At 44.2% G+C, this 21,367-nt stretch overlaps 1 protein-coding gene across 1 annotated transcript in view; it reads right to left on the reverse strand.

The window, feature by feature from the left end:
* Positions 1–21,367, reverse strand: part of ASIC2 (acid sensing ion channel subunit 2) — a 2,197,477-nt gene that overhangs the window by 1,138,824 nt on the left and 1,037,286 nt on the right. The gene's annotated exons all lie outside the window — the stretch shown is intronic.

Genomic DNA, 21,367 nt, shown 5'->3' on the forward strand with positions numbered 1-21,367 from the left:
GACAACCTAGAGCAAATAGCATGGACTATTGCTGCTTTCTTGATCGTGTGTGTGTGTGTTCGCTGAACTGAACAAAGTGGATTTGATAGTGTTTTGTTTCAAATGGATTGTAATGCTTCGAACAAGTTAGCAACATTCCATACGACCACCCCCAATAGATTCGAATGCTATTTTCTTGATCTGTGTAACTTATTGCAGAATGTCCAGAATTATATTCATCATTGACTACTACACCAATGACTGCATCCTATCAACTGAGAATTTGGGTTGCGTTATGTCTTTTGCATCAGTATTACACAATGATTTCAAAGTGTGTGTTCACCTTATACAATCATTGTTTACTATAAATCCAGATGTTTTGTTGGCATCCTAACGCCACTACCTTTTGACCTTTCATGTTTTTTGTGATTTTGGAAAAGCTATTTACTTTTTGCTGCCAACAGTCATTTTAGCACCTAGACATTGATTTTTCACAATTTGCATTAATTGTATTGAAACAGTAGACCATATTGTATTTATATATTGTGAATTTGCAAGGCGCTAATACATCAAGTAAATTGTGTTTCAAAGTGCCAACAAGGCAACAGGGATGTGACATGGGGATGAAGAACAAATACAACACTGAAAGATGGAGGAAGACCTACTAGACCTTGTGAGCATTCAGAATGTGTAAGAGCAGAGAGAGAGAAGGGAGGAGGGAGTGGGGGAGGTAAGTGCTAGGTGTATCAAGAGCTAGGGAGTAATCAGCTGTAAGTGCCTAGGTGGCGTGGTCAGTAGCCAATAAATAAATAAGTGTAGGCCAGTGGTGACATAGGCCAGGGGGTGCCAAGGCAAAGTGCTGGGGGTGGTGGAGGCTGTAAGCGATTGGGTGTGGGGGGGCAGGACGCAGAAGGACACAAAAAGGCCATTGTCACCAATTTCAGCAACTGTGGGATTTGACAGAGGAGGGAGGAAGGGAAGGAAGAGGTGAAACGGAAAGTCTTGAGGAGCTTCCGGAATTTGAGGAGAACATAAAGATCTGTAGGGAGACTATTTAGAGATAGCAAATTGTAGATAGAATAGTCTCCTGCCCTAGACAGCCTTGAAGATGATGCAGATGGATTTGGATTTGATCCTTGCATCAACCGGGAGTAAGTGGAAAGTGTTTAGGGCTGGAGAGAAGCGGTCCCTGGGCTTTAGGCCAAGGAAACATTTTGCAGCCCTATTCTGGATTAGCAGGAGGGGTCGTAGAGGAGAAGAGGGTAGATTAAAGAATAGGCCATTGAAATAGTCTAGCCTAGAGAGAAACAGAGCTCTAGAGACATTGCGCTTCAGGGGAAAGTGAAGAAATGAACATTCCTTTGAGGAAGTAAAGTTGAAAGTGGGACTTATTGGCAAGGTCCTGAATGTGAGGAGGGATGGAGGAAAGAGAGGAGTCGAAGATGACTAGAACGTTTCTGGCTTCAGATAAAGGAGAAGCGGGAGACCCCATTGAAGATGGCCAGAGTGATGAACAGAAAGAGGGAGCAGGAGTCCCAATAGGAAGGATCTCTGTATTTCTTGTGTTGAGGCAGAGATCATTGGAAGTACACCAGGACTGGATGGCAGATAGGCAGTCAGGGATAATGGAAGTAAGACAAGGATCAGAGGGAAGTTGGAAGAAGAGTTGGGTGCCATCTGCATAACACTGGACGTTTGGGGGAAGGTGGAAATGAGGTCTGTAAGCAGAGCAAGGTAGTTGTTAAATAGCAAGGGAGAGATGTTGGAGCCCTGGGGGATGCCACAGGTGGAGATAGAGGTGGGGGAGGAGAAAGAGCCCAGAATAACCTGGGACAGATGATCAGAGAGGAAGGAGGTCAGCCAGTCCAGTGCCCACTCCGAAATACCTAGGGTATCATGGAGTTGTTTTATGAGGATGGAGTGGGTGACCATATAAAATGCAGTGGAGAGATCAAGTAGAATGAGAACTGCTTGAGAGCTGCTATGAAGAAATGCAAGCAGCTCCTCACAGGTGTTCAGAATAGCAGTTTCTGTGCCCCCGGATGCTCGGAATCTAGATTGATGGTCGTGGAGGCAACCAACAAGTTCAGTGTGCTGGGTCATTTGGGGGAAGACCAGCTTCTACAAGAGTTTCCCAAGGAAGGTGGTGATGGATATGGGGTGGTAGTTGGCTGGACAAGACTGATCTGCAGAAGGTTTTTTTCAGCAGGGGGTGCACAAGGGAGTGCTTGAGGTAGGAGGGGAAAGATCCAGTAGCAAAAGAGTGGTTGCAGAAATCAACAACGGTGCCAATATTGTCCTTAATGGTTATTGAGGAGCAGGATGAAACTTGTTTAGAGGAGACCTTCATGGAGCAGACAACTTTGGTGACCTCATTGGGTGTGAGAGGAGACCAGGAGGAGAGAAAGGCAGAGGGAGGATGGGAGGTCATAGGAGGCAAGGGAGTGGGTGAATGAGGGAGCCGGGACGCGAGGGTGCTCATGATGTCCTATGTTTTTGCAGTGATGTGTGTGGACAGTGCATTGCAAAGGGCCTGGGAGGAGGAGACTGCTGAGGGGTTGGCTAGTTCCCTGCAGATTTTAAAGATTTCATCCATGTTGTTGGATGCACTAGAGATGCAAGCCTTGATATGGGCCCTTTTCTTGATACGGATGGAGAGTCTGTATTGCCTTTGGAGTAGGCAACAGGCCAGTTTGTCAGAGGGTGAGCTTGAGATCTGCTACTTCTGTTTCGCTGCTCTGCACTTGTGTTTCAGGGCTGTAAATTCAGAGTTCTACTAAGTGTTATGGTTAGAGACTTGCTTCAGGCACATCATCATGATTGTGGCGAAAATATCAAGGGTAATGGTAATAGCATGATTGAGGTTGCTGAGAGCGAAGTCAGAGGTTGGTTCTGTAGTGAGGAAAGAGAGGAGGATGAAGGTAGATGTGAAGGCAGCAACTTAAACTTGTTTAATCAGGTGGATGTTCATGAACAAAGTTGGCACTGCTGAGGGAGGCATTGTCAGAGGGGTGAGAGGACACAGATGAGAGGAGAGGAGAGAGTGTTCTGACCAGGAGAGTAGGGAGGAGAGTGAAAGATCAGTGTGGATGAAGGCATCAAGAGTGTGTCCAGCAGAGTGGGTTAGTCCAGAAGGGAGAATGGAGAGGGACAGTGAGGTGCAGAGGTCATGGAATAGAGTGGAATCTGTGATTGAGGAGTCAAGGTGGATGTTAAAATCGCCTATGAGAAGGGATTTAGTGGTGGTAGTTAGGGGGAGAGAAAACAGGGTGGTAGGGCCAGATGGCCTTTAGATGGTGGCAATTGTCATTGAGGAGGTGGGAGAGATGACCAATTTACAAACCATGCTCTCGAAGGAAGAGTAAGGCTGGGTGGGTAGGAGGAAATATGACACCCACTCTGGGAAGATAAGAGCAACCCCACCACTTTCATGGTTAGGGCGCGGTTTGGAGATGATCTTATAGCCATCAGGGAGAAGGGAGTCAAAACCAGGGACTGATCTGGCCTTGAACCACTTCTCGGTAAGAGCAAGGATATTGAGGTCAAGGTCTTCAAGAAGGAGGCAAATGTTGACAGAGTGTATGATGGCGGAACAAGCATTAAGCGTAGCTAGATGCAAGAGATCTCCACCTTTGAAACTTTTCTGAGGACGAGTAAATAGGGTGTGATTCACCATTCATAGGGGGTGGGGGCAGAGAGAGAGGAAGAACAAGTAGCAGGAGTGAGGAAGAAGTTAATTAGGGATTGTAGATGTTGGTCAAAGAGGAGGAGGTTGGGTTGAGGACCGTGATCCAAGATAGTGCCAGTGTGATAGACATTAATAATAAACCAAGAGGACTTCCCATTTAGTGCCACCATTGATGGGCAAGGATGTAAGAGGAGAGAGAGTAGAGATGAGATGAGGTGTCCATAGATCTGCAGAGGGGTCAGAGAAGTGGATATCAGTAAAGATTTGTCCTGAAGTTGCACTGACATAGATGTCTGCGATAATTAGGCCAGGGCTAGTGATCAGGATATCTTTTTTAAGCTTTTTTCTTCCAGATTTCGTGAGTGAGGGAGGATAGGTGATAGTATAGCAGTTCAAAAGCATAGGGGAAATGGTGAGTGCCATGGTGGTGGAGGAAGGAGGAAGAAAGAGGAGGGACTGCAGAGTATGAGCATGAACTCAACAGGTGGCATAGTAGCCAGGGGGAGCAAGAGACAGATGCACTGGAATAGCAATCAAAGCACACAAAACATATGTAGGACACCTAAATTTGTTTTTCCGATGCAAGGCACTCTAATCACAGAAACATGAAATTGGCAGCACAGATGTAATGTGAAAGCAAAAAGAGAATATCGAGGCTGACTACCCCAAAAGGAAATACACCAAACGCGGGTTCAAAAGATACACAGATCTTTATTCTACAACTGAACAGTTTTCAAAGAACAAAGCAACAGATAGCTATCAGGCCCTCAGTACAACACAGCGAATACCAGCCCTGTTCGGTGTGTGCAGTGAGTGGGGCTGTACATCAGAATATTCACTCTTTTTATACAGTTTTGTAACATGATGTTCAGCCCCTCTGTACGTTAATGATTCCCAATCCAGGGTTTGTGCCGAGTTCACCTCTGACTCGCCCAACTATATGCATATGGATCACCTTCAGTTTACACATTCAACAAGTCACAATAGCAACAGTATATTCTTGGATCTAACATAAGCCTTAGTACATATTCTAATACAATGCAGTCCAACAAGTGTTCACGTTTAGTATTTACATAACATTGTGCTTAATATATGTTCACGGATTAGTATCGTTGGTACAGGTAATCCTCTATCCACAGGTCAACGAAGGACAAGGTCTCATTACATGACCCTAACATTTGGCCTGCGGGCAGTTTAAACATTAACTTGCATGCAGAGGTCAAGACGGCCATGTTACCAACAGAAGAACACTGTCCACCATCTTAGAACACAGGGTGACTTTGGAGCGAGAATCAAAATGGCGGATGAACCTAAAATGGCGGCTAAGACTGATCTAAGGTCAGGACCTTGCAACGCAGATTTCCTCGCAGAGCGACTTGGCCTAGGCCAATATATATACATACAATCAAGAGGGTATAATACGATTTCCCGTTCGACAGTAAGGGCACCTAAAATGTTTTTTTTGATGTAAGGCACTCTAAACACACACAACAAAATTAGCAGCACAAATGTAAGTGCACCTAAATTCGTTTTTTGATGCAAGGCACCCAAAACACACATAACAAAATTAACAGCACAGGTGGAGGGTGCATTCAAAGAACGTTTTAGCTAGGCAGGCATTAATAAGCATGTAGTACAAGGTATTGATGACAAATCATGCCATGTCAGTGTAGGAGAGAGAAAGTTCATGAAGGAACATGCCAAAGTGAAAGAGAAGTAGCAGAGATGTAAATTAATAAACACACACCAGGCTTTGAATATTCAAAATGACAAAATATGATATAGGAAGGAATGAGTGAGATATAAGTAAGGCAATTAAGTTCAGCCGTTGTTAGGGATTGATGAAGGGGCAGTTGCAATGCTCAGTCATCACTCACTGGTATTTTGCAGGGCGCATTGAGTTTCAGGGGTACTCGTTCCTGTAGTAATGGGTTGTCCACCTTGGGGCTGCTCCATGCTTTGTGGGGGGAAAAAGAGGGGGCCCTCCAAGCCCTCCTCAGCCCAGACAGGCTCAGACAGGGGCTTAGAAGTGAGCATTGGGTGCTCACCTGCCGGGTCACCTGATTGGGACAGAAAGGGACAGCAAGGCCCAATCAGTGAGGATGAGGGAGGGGTGGTCGGATACTCCAGTTCCCGAAGACTAAAGCAGCCATGATGAAAGGGAGGCTAAGAATAAACTCATATAACATTTATTTCCACTGTGATGGCTACCATCTTCTTCAAATAATGACCACACATTTCAAGAGAAACCCTTTATAAATGCTATAGAGTGAGACAACTAGTGCACCATTGTGAATCTCACTGGATGACATAAATGTTTGGAGAAAATAGCCACTTCACAATGCCACATATTCTGGGAAACAGACCCCATTTAGGAGCCCTGTCCATAAGGTTTAGGTATAACATATCTTCCTGCACAGAAAGTCTAGGACATAAATCTACAACCTGCAGCCCTCCAGATGTTTTGGACTAAGCCTGCCTTACTTCCCTCAACATTGACTGCGCTACCTAAGGCTGATGGGAGTTGTAGTACAAAACATCTGGAAAGCCAAATGTTGCAGACTACTGATCTAAGAATACACACTCCTCCAATATGGCCACCACTTTGCAACCCTGTATAGGGAATTCTCCAAATTACTTATGTCATTTCCCCATAAAGGTTTAACGTGAGCAAGTCCTCTGGGTGAAATGTCATTGCTTCTTCTCAAATTCCATTCTTATGTTCAGCAGAAGTGAGTAGCTAGTGGATGCCTCCGAATGTGATGCATTGGTTATAGACAGGCCCACATGCACTGTCCCCCATCACTCTGTAACCCTTAAGCACACCTTCAACTGTCTCATAACTAGATGTGTGATATTGGGCAAGTTCCTTTTCACGCATTTTTTGAAATTATAGACAGTATGTTCTGGAAACTGTGCCACATAGGTCCACAAGATTATAATTGCTTTTTCATAGGTTTTGCATTTTTCATAGGTTTTGCATTTTGTCCAACTAATGTCACGTCACTATGGCACTTTGGCGAGTTTACAAATGTGTATGATTGCAAAACCTAGAGGGCCTGATTCACAGAATGTCTTCCTATGGGATTGCACCATTATAAAACGCTTCTGTGGATCAGGGCCTATTATTATGACAAAAATGCCCGAAAATGAATATTTTCGAAGAAATATCCAAATTATTTACCTAACAAAACATTCTCCTATGTGCAAAAAATACGTATGTGTGAAAAAGCATCCACTTTTAACACAAAAACACCCAGCCCACGGGTGCCCAAACAAAGCAGTATACAAAAGAAGTGCACAAAAGAAGGAGGCTGCGGTTGCCCCTTAGGCTGTTCGAAACAGTATATATCCTCAATTGTACAAGCACTTTAAGGTTAGGTCGAGAGTTGTGGAACATGAAATGACCACCAGGCCCAGAGTGCATTAAATGCATAGTGATTCAAGCATCTGTACTTTTGTTATAGACATTTTTGTCAAATAATAACACGCTGTGATCATTCTTATGTTTCCTTGTGTTCTCATATGTTAACCTTTATTTAAATAAGCGAACATTATTAATGTCTACCAGAGTTCTAATCTGGCCCCTTTAAAAATGTGACAATGTTTATTAATGGCCATTTCCAGTATATATTGTAGTTGTCAAAAACAACATTTTAACATTTGTTCCAGAGCAAAGCACATTGTAAAAAAAAAATAAAAAAAAATGAAAATACATATACATTATGAATAGAAATCTATGATCCCAAGATGGACGGTCTGGTACACTCCTTTTTACTCTTTCAGATACCCCATATGATAAAAGCAAAAGGGCCAAATAGCACCAGTGAGGCATCCAGCCTGCTTTGCATGAAATCATAGAGCATTTGAGAACATATGAAGTACCACAGACATTTATATATGACAAAATATCTGTCATAACAAAAAGTTATGTGCATGAGTTACTGAGTATATAATTCATAATGGGTGTGGTGCTCATTTCATTTTTGTCACACTAAAATTACAATGCAACACAGAAGTATGTTTTCGATTGTGACAATCTTGGGATATGGATATGAAGATGAAATGATGGTAACAACATTCAGACAATAAGGAAGCAGTGTTCAGTTTTTATTTTGTTACCTGGCTCTCTGGGTAAAGACGACTGTGCTTGATTCGCAATGCACAAACATCCTTAGAGAATTATAAATATAGATGATACTCCCCATCCCAACAGAACAGTATCACCTCTATTTTGGCAGCATTCAAAATATAGGCTATAGAAATGTAATGGCAGAGTTTGTGGAATGCACACTATAAAATATGTAAATAGAAGTGTCTACAAAGAATAAGTTGCATCTCATCTCCTGGAGAAACCCTAAACTTGACAATGGATGTGTTCTTTGGCACTGAGACGTTTACTCTCACTCACATACGAACATTTGTTTTAACTTCCTGCCATTCACATGTCATGATCTTGAATAGGTGTTGCTTAGCAACGTCTACTTTGGCACAAGGCCCAGTTATTTTCCTGGAAGCTAAAGGCAGCAACTATGTATTCTCTTCTTTTTCCAGTTTGGGATGAAATTCAACTAAGTTCATGAAGTAATGAAAGTTCTTTGGTGTCCCATGTTCCTGCAAATCCAAACAAAAAAAAGGAGACTGTGCAGATCTGCTATTTTCAGAATGCCCTAGTCCTAAAATAATGAACTACATCATTGGGTCTGCTAGGTCTCAGCGACTTTAGCTTTATCCAGGAAACACACTTCTTTATAGACCTAGGATCCTGTTGCATTATGTTATCATGTTAAGTGGTTTGTTTGTTTCTTTCTTTTTATAGCGCGCAAAACCCTGCGGTATCTGGGCACTTAGACTTAGTTTCAGTGCTTCAGGGTACAGAAAAGGAAGCGTACAAAGTGAATTACAACATCACAGAGAGTGAAAAGGTAATATATCATATGCAAAGTGCAATAAAGAGATTACAAGGTGATTAGATCTGTTGACCCTGACACCATGTTACTGGTAGCAGGAGCAAACACATGCTAATGACAAATCAAAAGGGCAAACACATGGTGTCTACCCCATGTTACAGGGCGACAGCAGCACACCGATGAAGGGGTTAAGTACTAGGCAAATACATGGTGCCTTACCTACTTACAAGGCGGCAGCAGCATACAATGCACAGGTCAGCAAAGACAAATGCATGGTGTCTACCCCAATTTAAAGGGCGGCAGCAGCACACAAGTGCAAAGGGCCAGTAATAGGCAAAATGTCCAGCAAAAAGCAAATACAAGATGCCAGCCCCATTTTACAGGGCGGCAGCAGCACACAAATGCTAAGGTCCGGCAATAGGCAATTATGTGGTGCCTACCCCATGTAGCAGGGCAGCAGCAGCACACAGGTGCAAGCGTTCAGTAATGGACACAAAGTCTGGCAAAAGGCAAGTACATGGAGATTGCCCCATTTTACAGGGTGGCAGCAGCACACAAATGGGATGTTTCATCCCTCCTCAGTGCCCCATTAGTCTCATATGAAATGGATCAAATGTTCGGCTTGGAAGAACCACATTCAGATCCATTCTGGAATTGAAAAGTCAGTGCTGGTTGTCGGCTCCTCCTAGGCCCATCATATTGTGACTTTTAATCAATCCCTGGATCAAGAGATTTAATTTCAGAATACTCTATTTTAGATTCCATCTAACATGCATGTTTTAAGTGTCGTTGGAGCTTGATTTAACTTGCATTGTTTGTGTATTGCATTTAAAAACAGCTCCAGCACTAAGCATTGTAGAAAGGGCATGTTGATCGCTGCACCAGTCCCATTTCTAGGTGCTTTACAACACCTTTCCAAGTCATTTTATACCAATGAATGCATTAAACTGGTTCCCATGTGTGGAAGGAGCTTGAATCAATGAATTATGACAACACACAGCAGACTTTAAAGGGATCTTCAGTAAAAAATAAAACATTAACAGATGCACACGGGCATGCAATCCAGTGGTTACTGTCAAATTTCCCTCTAAATTTTTTGCCGCTGTGTGCACCAAAGAATAGCTGTGTGAGGGCTGTTCTTCAGTAATGTACGCAACTGATTAATGCACCGCCAGACCGGTGGTGGTCGGCGCCGGCCCGGCACCCCACCAGTGAGCAAGTGCTTAGTGATCTGATACCACAGTGTGCAAGCGAGGAATGCGAATTTGCCGCACAACAATCTCTGTTTCAAGGGACATGTTGGTGCTCTATTCTGCTCCTAAGACTTTAGCTCAAATTGTGTCCTTTTTACTTCTCTAAACATTAGCAAGATCTTTTGTTTTATGATGGATTGGTACATGAACAGAGTCTGGTTCTTCTAGTGGAACACATATTTTGCCTCACAAATTACTATTAGTAGCACACCAGTAGCTCCTGCATTGTATGGAATATAAAGGAAATGTTTTCTATTGGTTTAATGAAATAAGCAATACATGAACATGATTAATGACAAAGACGTCTTGATAGAAGGGGGGTGTGGATGGACACTGGACAGTTAAATAAAAAGCAGTGAATAATGGTAATGTCAGATTGTCCTGGAAGTTAACCCGACAGTCTCAGAAAGTCTGCCAAGAAAAGGGTGACTGGACTACTAGTGCAGCATCATAAGAGGACTCTTAGTGTTTTGCAACCAATTCAGAGGTCCAGCAAGATGCGACACTCTAACTCTGACAAGGAAGGGTTTAGTATATTATGTTTACTATTTTATGGAACATGAACAATAAATATAAACTGTAAAGATGAAGGGACTTGGGAGGGGGGGGTGGCAAGGGACTGGTATAGTAGCAGGCAGGTAGCACATTACAAAATACATCGTTTTACAATCAAGAAAAAAAAATATACTATTATGGAAATAATACAGAAAATACATATTTCTCACCAGACAGGAAAACAACAGGACAGAGAGCACCACCAGTTTTCCATATATTGTTACTAAGCTGATGAGATGTTAATACAAACAAAATACAAATCTACACATTTGCATATAAATGAAGGGATATGGGAATGGCATACCAATTATTGTTGTTAACACATAACACACACAGACACACTCACACACACTCTTCTTTCTTTCACCAATAAATCAGCGGAGATATTACTCAAACATTCTGGCACAAAAGGAATGAATGGCCATGTGTAACTGTGGGCCCCTTTTGCATTGGTGCCTGGCGAGACGAAAGAGCAGATCAGTCAGGAGGCCCACTTGAAGAGATGGTAAAAAAGAAATACTTCTGTTGCATGCAGTAAAACAGAGATTGGATTGCTTTAAACGTTGACCATGTCCTACAAGGTGTCTGTCAATATGTTACTTCCCTGCTGAAAATCTTGCATACAATCATCAGAACATCTAGGCCCAGCGTGTAATTTCTTATTCTACCCCAGAGACTAGAATTCACCTGGTCAAACAGAGGGTTCTATAAAGAGCATGGTATCCAATTAACCTAAGCTACTTCCCCCAAGTTCTCTGGGTACACTCTGCTGCCCTCTTGTAACAGAAGAATGCAACGGCTGCAGGTCTTGCTTCTCAGCAAGGTACCTACATAGAGAAACCTTGGTGCACTGTTGCTAAATATGCCTGATTGTGTCTTCTACTGTGCCCAAGGTGGTTGTGTATTTGGGGACACAGGGAAGCACGGTAGCGGTCCAAAGCACTGCAGGACTAATGGGAGGCATGCCCTTTTCAGAAAAAAGATCAGCTTTTCTGCCAATCAGAACAAAATTGCCATGCAATCAGGCCAAAGGCAGAATGCACATGCCAGCGAGTCTCTGTGGCGCAATTGATTAGCACGTTCTGTTGCCCTAAATGTTGGTGGTTCAGTCCCTCCTAGGTGCCCTACTGTTTTTTGGCACAAAGACACAGAGTGGGCTACTCAGTAAACCCGAGTCATTTCTCCTGTGTTCTCTGGGTTCAGCCTGCTGTCCCCTTCTAACACAAGTATGCAACTGTGGCTCTACTCTTAGCAAGTTATACCTAGACAGGAAAATTGGTGCACTGTTGATGGGCTGTGTTCTCTAATAAGTGCCCTGTGTTTGTGGATTAGTGCTCTGAGGCCCTGATGTGCTGTGGGAAATAGAGCTATTTTAGAAAGATGTTCAGGTTGTCTGGAAAGCATAAGCAAACAGCACACCTATCAGGCCCCAATATAAGCACTGCATGAGTCTCTCTGGCGCAATCGGTTTGCGCATTTCAGCTGTTAACCGAAATGTTGTTTGTTCAAGCCCACCAAGGGACATTGCATTTTGGCTCAAAAATTCAGGGATGACCAACTGAGAACTTCTGTTTACCTCTCGCAGGTCTCATCTGCTGACGACCAAAATATCCAATAAGCCGCAAGCACTTCTTCCTTCTTGCTTTAGCTTTTCCAAACTTGCCTTAAGATACATAAACATCAAGCCTTCATGGGAAGGGTTTGGCTGCAGCGTGCACTGATGCACAGAAGGAAGCCATCCTAGCCAGTCTACTTAAAGAAGCAATAAGGCGCTGCAGGTGCATGTACGTCTCCTAGCCAGTGCTCATGGCGCCAATGATAATAAATAATTCAAATCCATATTTAACTTAAATGTGCAAATTAATTATTTTAGAAGTTTTTCGTGGGATACATGCTTTTGTTGGTCTGTTATATGAGAAATGGGTGTTACTTTTGTGCAGTCATGTCTGCGCATTAACTAATAAGAAAGAAACTGTTTCTTATTAGTTAATAAGCAGACGTCACATGACTGCACAATGCTAATCCTGTATCCGCGAGCAGTTAGTGCAACTGGTCTCATAGAAACACACCACTAAAAGGCTCTCAAATCGATTTACAGGCCACAGCCTGACTCTATCTCGCTACGCTAGCCCATGGCCCAGCCGGGCCCTCTCAAGACTGACTAGTCCGGCACCTTGACGCTCAGGCCCTTGTGTGCCTACCCACCCACACTCAGTTAAACATGTGATGGGGCCAAACCTTTTGCCTCCCGCCAGCATCCTGATGCAATACATTACGCTAACTGCGTGGAGCCAAAAGGCTCAGTGCAGTACATTAAAAAAAAAGTGTGAAATTGGACGTGTCCCTCTTCCTGTCACAGGCAGAGGTGCACGTTCCATTTCACACCGACACTGCTGCTATAATTATTTATTTAATTGCCCTGTGCCCCCCACCCTAAATAAGCAGCCACCACTGTCTGTTTTACTCACCACCAGTGCACAGCTTATAGGCCTGAAATGCTGGAATTGGCTGTGGAACACGAGTCACTCGACTGCACCGTCAGTAGAGCGCCTCCAACCAAAGTGCCTGCTGGCACGCGTCACGAATGAGGTTTGAATGTTGGAGTGAGTGGGGGGGGGCAACCGTGTGAGCAACAGTGTTTGATTGGCTGTAGAAGTGCAGCACGTGCATCCAAGCTCTGCTACAGCCAATCAAATTAAAAGCATATGACTGCATCAGCTTGTGAGTGGCTGAGCCATGCAGCCCGTCAACATTAATGTTCAACAAAAAAAAACCGATCTGTTTAACAACAAAAAAAAACAATGATGATTGAAGGGAGGGAGGGCACGTGCGCGGTAAAATAAACAATATGTGCGGCTTCCCAATCAAAGGTGCGCGGCTGCACAGGCACGAACCTTACAGGGAACATTGGTTACTGTGTTTCGAGATCATTGGGAGAGGGGCCCATAGCACTGTAAGACCCAGGGACTCCCTCCTGGAATGCAATATTGTTATTTAGGGTGATCGTCACACCACTCCCTGTGGGGGTGTTCTGATTTTCAGGGGTTAAGGTGTTACAGTGTTTAGGTGACAGTAGTCTAAAAGAGCAACAGTGGGAGACAGTGCAGACTGTATGGGTGGCCATTAGATTGGGGAGAGCCTGTGGTGTGAGGGTGTAAGGCTTGGAAGAAAGATTAAGCCAGGTGAAGTGAGAGGGACTAGCTTATAGATTGAAGTAAAGACAAGATAACATTTCACTTTCTAAAGGGAGTGACATTCATGTTTAGCCACCCTCATGTGAATGTGTTGCGGGGAGCTGGTGAGGATCATGGGTAGTTGTAGAGAGTATGGCTAGAAAGCTAAATACCGAGTGGAGAGGAATGAAGAAGTAGAGGGAGCTCCAATGAGGAGGCATCTGCAGTAGTCCAGTCTGCTCAGGATCAGGGTGGGTGCCAAGCATGTTGCAGATGAGAAAGGTGAGATGGTGTCTACATACAGATGTTCACGAGGTTAAGCCTTGTAGTCATAGCCGTGTAGGTGATGAAGTGTGGAAGTGTCAGGTAGCTTTCAAATGGAGCCGTCACATTGTGAGCATTGGCTTATGGGGTAAAGAGGTGAGTGGAAAAGATATAGGAGAGGAGATGAAGGTGTGGTACTGGGGACCATGAGAACACACATTTCAGTTGTAGAGGAGTTGAGCTTCAAGAAATGCAGAACCATCTGTGATGAATGGTACTGCAGATAGGCAATTAATGATAAGAGATGACAGAACACATGTTAAGCGGGCAAGGAGAACAATATTTGAGTGTAATTAGCAAATAGATGACATTAGATTACAAAAGAGGAAATTAAATCACTGAGGGTGGAGGTGTAGAGTGTTGAGTGGAGGGAACAAAGGGCCTACTTTTCTAGGACCCCAATTGGGAGTCTGGCAGAGTATTTAGCTGGAAATCTAAAATGAGTGATCATTACTGCTACTTTACCGCGTCATTACCGCACCACTGTACTTCACGTTTACCTCCAAACATGAAGTACAATGGTTCTTCAGCATTTTGATGGAGTTAAATCCTCCAATTTTCCCTTACGACTCAGCAGAATTACCACACAGTAATATCATTCACAGTACATCTACAAACAATCCCCATAGAGTCTGGTCAAATGAACAAATGGGGGTTTACTCTGCCTCTCCATCACTCTTGATCCTGTGGTAATGCAACAGGACGCAGTGGCAGTAAAGGGAACATAGTTTGGTGGTAATTCCACTTGTTTACTGCTAGATTACTATCAAACTCGTGATGAGACCCAGTGTAATGGGGGCACAGCAAATATTCCAGCATTGCTTTTTAACTGCACTATATACAGAAAAATGCAAAGTTTATAGACATTTAATGGATTTGATTAAAACAAACTAGATGAAGTTAATAATCCATGTAACAAGTAGAAGTCTATATTTTTGCAGCTGAACCAGAAATAGCTGAAATATCTAATTCTGGCAGCACCCCAAAGAAGGCAGTGAAATCAACTGTTTATTTATGTATTTATTCACATTTGTTTAAAGCGCACAATCAGCCCGTGAGCACACTTAATTGGTATATCATTGTTTCTGTAAGTCCTTCCTGTTTGTTATTACATAGTATCAAAATTCTCCTTTCCAACTCACATGCCAGTATCTCCTGCAGCAACAGAATGTGCCGTCAGACACAGATGATCATCATGGCTTCCAGCTGGTTAAGCCCCGCTCTGTGCCCTCCATTGCACCGGAGAGACACACATTAGACGGCTGTATCTTGCAAAATGGTTTGCTAATGTTTGTTTACAGCATTCTCAATGCAACATGAACAAATAGCCTTTGAGATATATTAGGGCCATTAGAAAGCGTTGTCAGATCCTTCTGGCTGAAAACATAGAATTGGTTATAGTCCCTAGATAGCCGAGCGTGCCCGTTCCGGCACGCTGTACCATGCCAGAAGCAACCTCAGAGTCACGTGGATCTGCTCTTTCTCACAAGAGTCAAGAAACATAATTGGCTTCATCTGAGCTTTTCCTTCCCTTACCAGGGATCAGCAATCAGTCAACCGAACCACTAATGCCTTTAGGGAAATTAGTGTCCTGGATAAAAATGAAATTGTGAGGTTGCATGTAGCGTATGCATGGGCACATTTGTTTAAACTGGTGAGGGGGGGAATGGGGAGCAAGTACAAATGGCATTTGGCCGTCTGTTTTACCTCACAATTTGCTCCTGAAATGTTTACACACCACGCTCTGTAAGATCAAAGCTTTGCAATATTTTCTGAAATGAACTATATTCATTCATCCTTCAAATAGGTTCAAATTGAGCATCCCAAAGAACATATGCACGGTTAAGTCGATATGAAAGGACGTGTAGGCAGAGGCAAACACATCTTACCCCTAACTTATCTGAACACCCCTCCTTTGGCACACAGTCAATAACTGATCAATTCACCAAAAATGACAGAGTAGGTCCCCACTGTGTCTGAATCTTTATACAATGAGAAACTAATTCTGGGAGTGGATAGTGGAACGAAGGTGTGGATGCACATTTCAGCTGCATTCAGGACATTCCCTGAAAGGGACTCACTTTCTCAAAATGTGTGCCAATTGTCCCCAAATATTCTATATTTGCGAACGGCACCTTGACAGGTTGTGTCTACTGGAGACGGCCATAAGGAAACAGTGTTTTGCAAATGAGGCAGGCAACGGCAACAATATGTTCATCATAGAGGCAGAGAGGACAGAGAAACATATATGTCAGTGTTTCAGCTCCATGGGGTTTTCATTTGCAGACCCATTTGAGCAGCTATTTTATACCCCATTGTAATACAAAGACCTTTTATGGCAATGAAATGTACAAACATCCTGCACATGCTCAATATGAACCGTTAGGGAAAATCACAAGCGTTGCAACTGTACCCCACTAATGAGCAAATACTCAGGAAGTAGTTTAAGGTTAGGTAGCATTACGTGGGGGGCACTGTCACATGATGGCCTGAGTTGGAGCCGTGTTCTGTTTACTCCGATCTGACAAAGCCAAATATTGGACATATCTGCCGTACCAATGCAATTCCGTGTGCCGTGAAAACCTGGGAAGGCAGGGGAAGGAGCGCCCAGGGGAAAGAGAGGAGGTATGACCACTGCAGAATCTCTGATCGCTGGAGAATACCGGGTGAAGAGAAAGGGTCAGCCTGGGAAATTGTGGGCTAAGATGGCCGCTTGCTCCTCAGAGTGAGTCCAACTGTCGGGGGGGGATTCTGCCGGGGTCGGCCGGGCCGTCCGCAGACCTCCGGGCAGGGAGGCCCCAACTCCTCCCGTGTATATCTCGGATCGAGACAGAGTATGAGGCACACACAAGGAGCAAGGCAACTTCTGCCGTTTATTATGCAAACGGCAGGGATGGGTCAAGGAGCGTACGCGTTCGTCCTGACACACACACAATAGTGGGGCTCGCAGGCCCTTTTTACTACATTATGACGCGCTACTTGCGTCATTCCAAAAAGTTACCAAAAGAACCTATCGCCACTCTTGATTGGTTGCTCGAGTGGTGGGGTTAGTATAGTACGCATATAGAGAATGATATTAGTGGTTAAGATGTAGTCAGGTGGTATATCTGGGTTGTCCCTACAATTAGATACATAAGAATTGTTACATGAAGACCCCTGAGGATTGGCTAACGTTACTGACGTCTGAGATAAGAACCTCATGTTCTGATTGGTGCATCCGTGAGCTCCCCAGCCTGGGACCACCGTTGTTCCCAGCACACGGTGCACCTGTGGTTGCAACAGTGTTTCAATATGGGTACGTGCAGGCAATGTGAGGATTTATTCATAGGTGGGAGACTGACCGTTCCCACTGTAGCAGGTGTCCATTGAGCCTTTCAAGTGTGTCGGCCTGCGTCTCGTAGCGAGGTACCCAGACGCCTTTTCTCTCCTGGGTTTTGGCATCTCGTCAGGTTCGGCTTGGTCACGTGGGGAGGGACCGTGTTTGAGGCATAATTCTGCACAATTAATATTGTTTTTCCACTGTATGTCTGGTTTAATTTGCAGATATGATTTTAACATTGGTACGTGGAGTGCGAGGTTGCGACATCGTGCCTTTGAAGATTTGTTTCTTGACTGTGGGTTTGCAACATTACGACCTTGGCTGGTTGCTCCACTGGGTTCTTTCTGCAGGCTCAGCAACCTGACTTTTGCTTTGTTAATGTCCACGGGAACTCTTGCTTGAGGCCTACTTGGGCCTGGTGCACGAGTAATCCATTTAGTGCATGGATGCTTTAGGTTATAGTGGCATACAGTTTCATGGCCAGTATCGTGTTTCCATTATATCTCTCATGATGGTAACGGGTTTCAAGAGAAGCGTGAGCAAACGTTATAAATGAGCTCATGGTGCGTCTTGCGTTTCTGCATTCTGAAAGCCTATGTAAAAATAATAAAGATGCACGTCCGTGAATAAGCCTGTCGCCTACGTCAGAGCACTGAGTATGTTCTTCGTGTAGATTGGTGTGGAAATGTTCAGCGTGTATAATAGTTCAGCGGTGCTTCCCGTTATCTAGGTCGTCATGGCATCTCTAACGATGTGTAGATTTCAGTCTAGTTGGTCCGTGCCGCAGGTGTCGGCATGGCCAGTGCGGGCTGTTGGGCAGGCAGATGGACACATCCGTATGTTTCTGTACCAGGGTATTTGGTCATCTGGTAAATGGGCAAACTCTTCTCGTGGCGGGTGTCTGGGCCGCGACCCTCTAGGCCAAGCGCGAGAGGTGAAGGACGGGAGTCTGGTTTTCCATTCTCCCACTTCAGTCCCCCCTCTGGTCGACTTGTCGACCACAAACATATCCTTCTCGTTATCTCCTCTTACTCTCCATATCTTGGTTATCCCTCCGAGATGTCCATAATGGTTTACGTGATCTTCAAATGACCAATACATGTATTCGCATGTTCCTCCAGGAGTACAGTACACCCATCTTCCTATGTAGCTCCTAGGGTTCCTTGGGTTCTCGATCTTCACTGATGGTGGGTCTAGATGATTGGCGATGATTTGGGTGCGCAACTTCTCCCTTTCGTGTATTATCACACCTGTGTGCTGGCCGTCATCCGCTGGCATCAAGGGGTGCATTCCCACCATTTCCAGCAACTCATCAGTTGAGCGCGCCTTCCGGGCTTTCCAAAATCTAATTATTATCAGTGCAGCTCCAGCCAAAATAGCACATCCCACTATTATTTTCAGTCCATCTGACAGCCAAGATGGCATCCATGACCATAATAGTGAAAACCAGCTTTTATCCTTGTTTACGCCGTTACTTTCGTCCATCATTTTGGAGTGCATCTGGGCCAATTGTGAAACTGCTTCTGTTAGTGTACCATTGTCGGCATCGTTGGCAGGTATGAACGTGCAGCATGATTGTCCTATCTTTGCACAAACTCCTCCTTCCATTGCTGTGAGAAGGTCCAATACATATCTGTTCTGTAGTGCTACCATCCTTACAGCTCGCAGCTCCTCTTTAATTGCGTTAAACCCATTTACTGTCGAATTTATGGTCATCATTAGTTCCCATCTGGTTATTTGCAGCCATTTTGCGTTTGCGTATGCCTGCAGTCCCGGATGTATTATTGAGGAGAAGAACATTGCTGCTCTGCTGAATAGTCTGTGTTCTGGCGGTATTGATGTTAGTTCCGTTTCCGACCTTCCCCACAGATAATTTCCTGTTAATGGCTCTCCTTGTCTTTTTCTCCTGTTTAGGACAGTATCATTGCTGTTGGTCCTGTTTTCTTGCTCCTTCTGGAGTGGTGCAGATCTCTTTCTTCTCCTGTCTCCTTCATCCATTTTCGGAAATTTCGCCACATCGACATGCTTCTTAGGTACCACTAGTGATGGTACATTGACGTGTACCATTGTGCACACACCACTCCACAGGGGAGGCAGTGTATGATATGCCTTTTCTCCACAGGCCCAATAATGGTCCATTATTACTGCTGTTCCCGCTCCCCCCTCAGGTAACTCCATCACACTTGCACAATTGGTGTTATATCCCACGTCCACCTCTCCTTTATGCTGGTAACATACTTTGGGCGCAGTCAATGGTAATATAGTTATCGGGTCTTCATCTTCTTCTACCCACGTGAGCATTGGTACATACTTGATCCATGTCGTCCAACATCGATGATTGTGTGTCTCGATGGTTGAGATAGTTTCTTTTGTTACCATGTTGCTGCCAACCACTCCTATCTCCCAGCTGGTACCCAGGAACACCTTTCCTGTTATCGTCAGTAATGGCCTCTCCCAGCATCCTTGTTTACCCGGAACTTCCGTGGCGTACCAATCACATGGTAGATACTGCAGTGTTACCTTCTTTGTTTCTCCTTTTTCAGGGCCACTTGTTATGTATCTGAATGCTTCAGCATGTAAACTGGTCTTGTGATAACTCAGATAGGTCTTGAGGAAGTTGTTTTCATATGGGTATGAGTCTCGTGTTTTCCATGTCATGTGCACTACTGTTCCTTGGAATCTTCCTTTCGTTTGGAACAGGGCCAAATATATTATGCACTGTGCTGTTTTTTCATCTATTTCTGTGGCAACAAATGTTCGTGAAGCGCTCATGGCGTATGGTATTAATGAGCAAACGTAACAGCTATCCTCAGTTGTCTGCTTACCAATGCGGGTCATGTGCTGGTACCATATGTTGTTTGTGACGTGTGCTGAATCTTGTACATAATTATCAATACCTTTATTGTCTGAGTATGTGCTGCGTTTAACTTTATTTCGCTTTTGTTCATTGTTACTGTTACCACCTGACGTAACACCTGTTGCAGCAGGGAGGTGGGGTACATTAGGTTTGGGTGCAGCAAAAAAACTCATAGCATAGCTGTACTGCCATACAGAGGCAGCCAAAACTCCGGTGATCATAAAAATCCCTATTATTTTTATTACATATGCTAACCTCACCGGCATTTTTGCTCTTACCTTGCTGCAGTCCTGGCAGCGTATTCTTGCGACGTTAAAGTTGCCCGCCTAAAAATTCTCAAAAAGTGCTTGTTATTAAATGTTAGTTTTGTTTCATTAAGCTCTCCCTATCAAATAGTCATTCAGTGCCCAGGTGAAGAGTTGCTCCCACGCTACTCTAAGTGATCGGTCTCTCAAGACCGGCAAGTATGGGCGGAGGTGGGGCATGTAATTTTCTATGGCCAGGAGGAAGGCCGTGTAGTATACACGTACCCTTTTCTTTTTTAAGTATGTTGGCCTTTTTATTTCGTATACAAATTGGTGTGACAATTCTTCTGGGTAACTATCGTCTGGCAGCACCATCTACGCCTGCACACTGAATTTGTTAGATAACTTTTCTTAACAATACAATATTACGCAGCTCCTGTATGTGCGAGAGAAAAAGAGAACATTCACGTGTTTACATGTGTATTGGTGCAAGCGAAGTCCTTAGTTTTTATTACAATTGTATTTAGTAGTCAATGGGGGGGGGGGGGTTTGCTCAGATGGCGGGAGCAGTTTTACTCTTTGAACGTGTGACCATGGGGTGGGCAGTGTGGGGATCACCCCCTTCTTCGTCCGTTATTCTCTCCGAGGGAACAATTGGGTCGTTGTCTGTGGTTGTGTTTTCTTCCGCTGCCGGGGATGTTGTTGGCGTTTTTCCAATGGACCTGTCGTTGGCGCTGGGGCGGGTCTGCAGTTTGTAAATTTTTACATCATGCAGGTGGTTCCACGCACGCTTATCCTTTAGTTTTACTGCTCTTGTTGATACGTCCTCTACTAAATGGGGGCCAGTGAACCTCTGCTGGTTCCACTTTCTATTAAAATTTCGAAGTAGTACGTGGTCACCTTTGGCAAGTTGGCACAAGTTCTCCTTTCCCAATTCTGTATTTTCGTCTATTTCTTGGTTGCTGGTGGACCCGCCCCGTGTGCGCTCGAGCTGTTGAGACACAAACACAACGCTAGTAATCAAAGAAGACACATATTGATACATTTCATCACCTAACACATTC

This window comes from Ambystoma mexicanum, chromosome 13 (genome assembly GCF_040938575.1).
Source record: "Ambystoma mexicanum isolate Mex_15411 chromosome 13, UKY_AmexF1_1, whole genome shotgun sequence".
NCBI lineage: Eukaryota > Metazoa > Chordata > Amphibia > Caudata > Ambystomatidae > Ambystoma > Ambystoma mexicanum.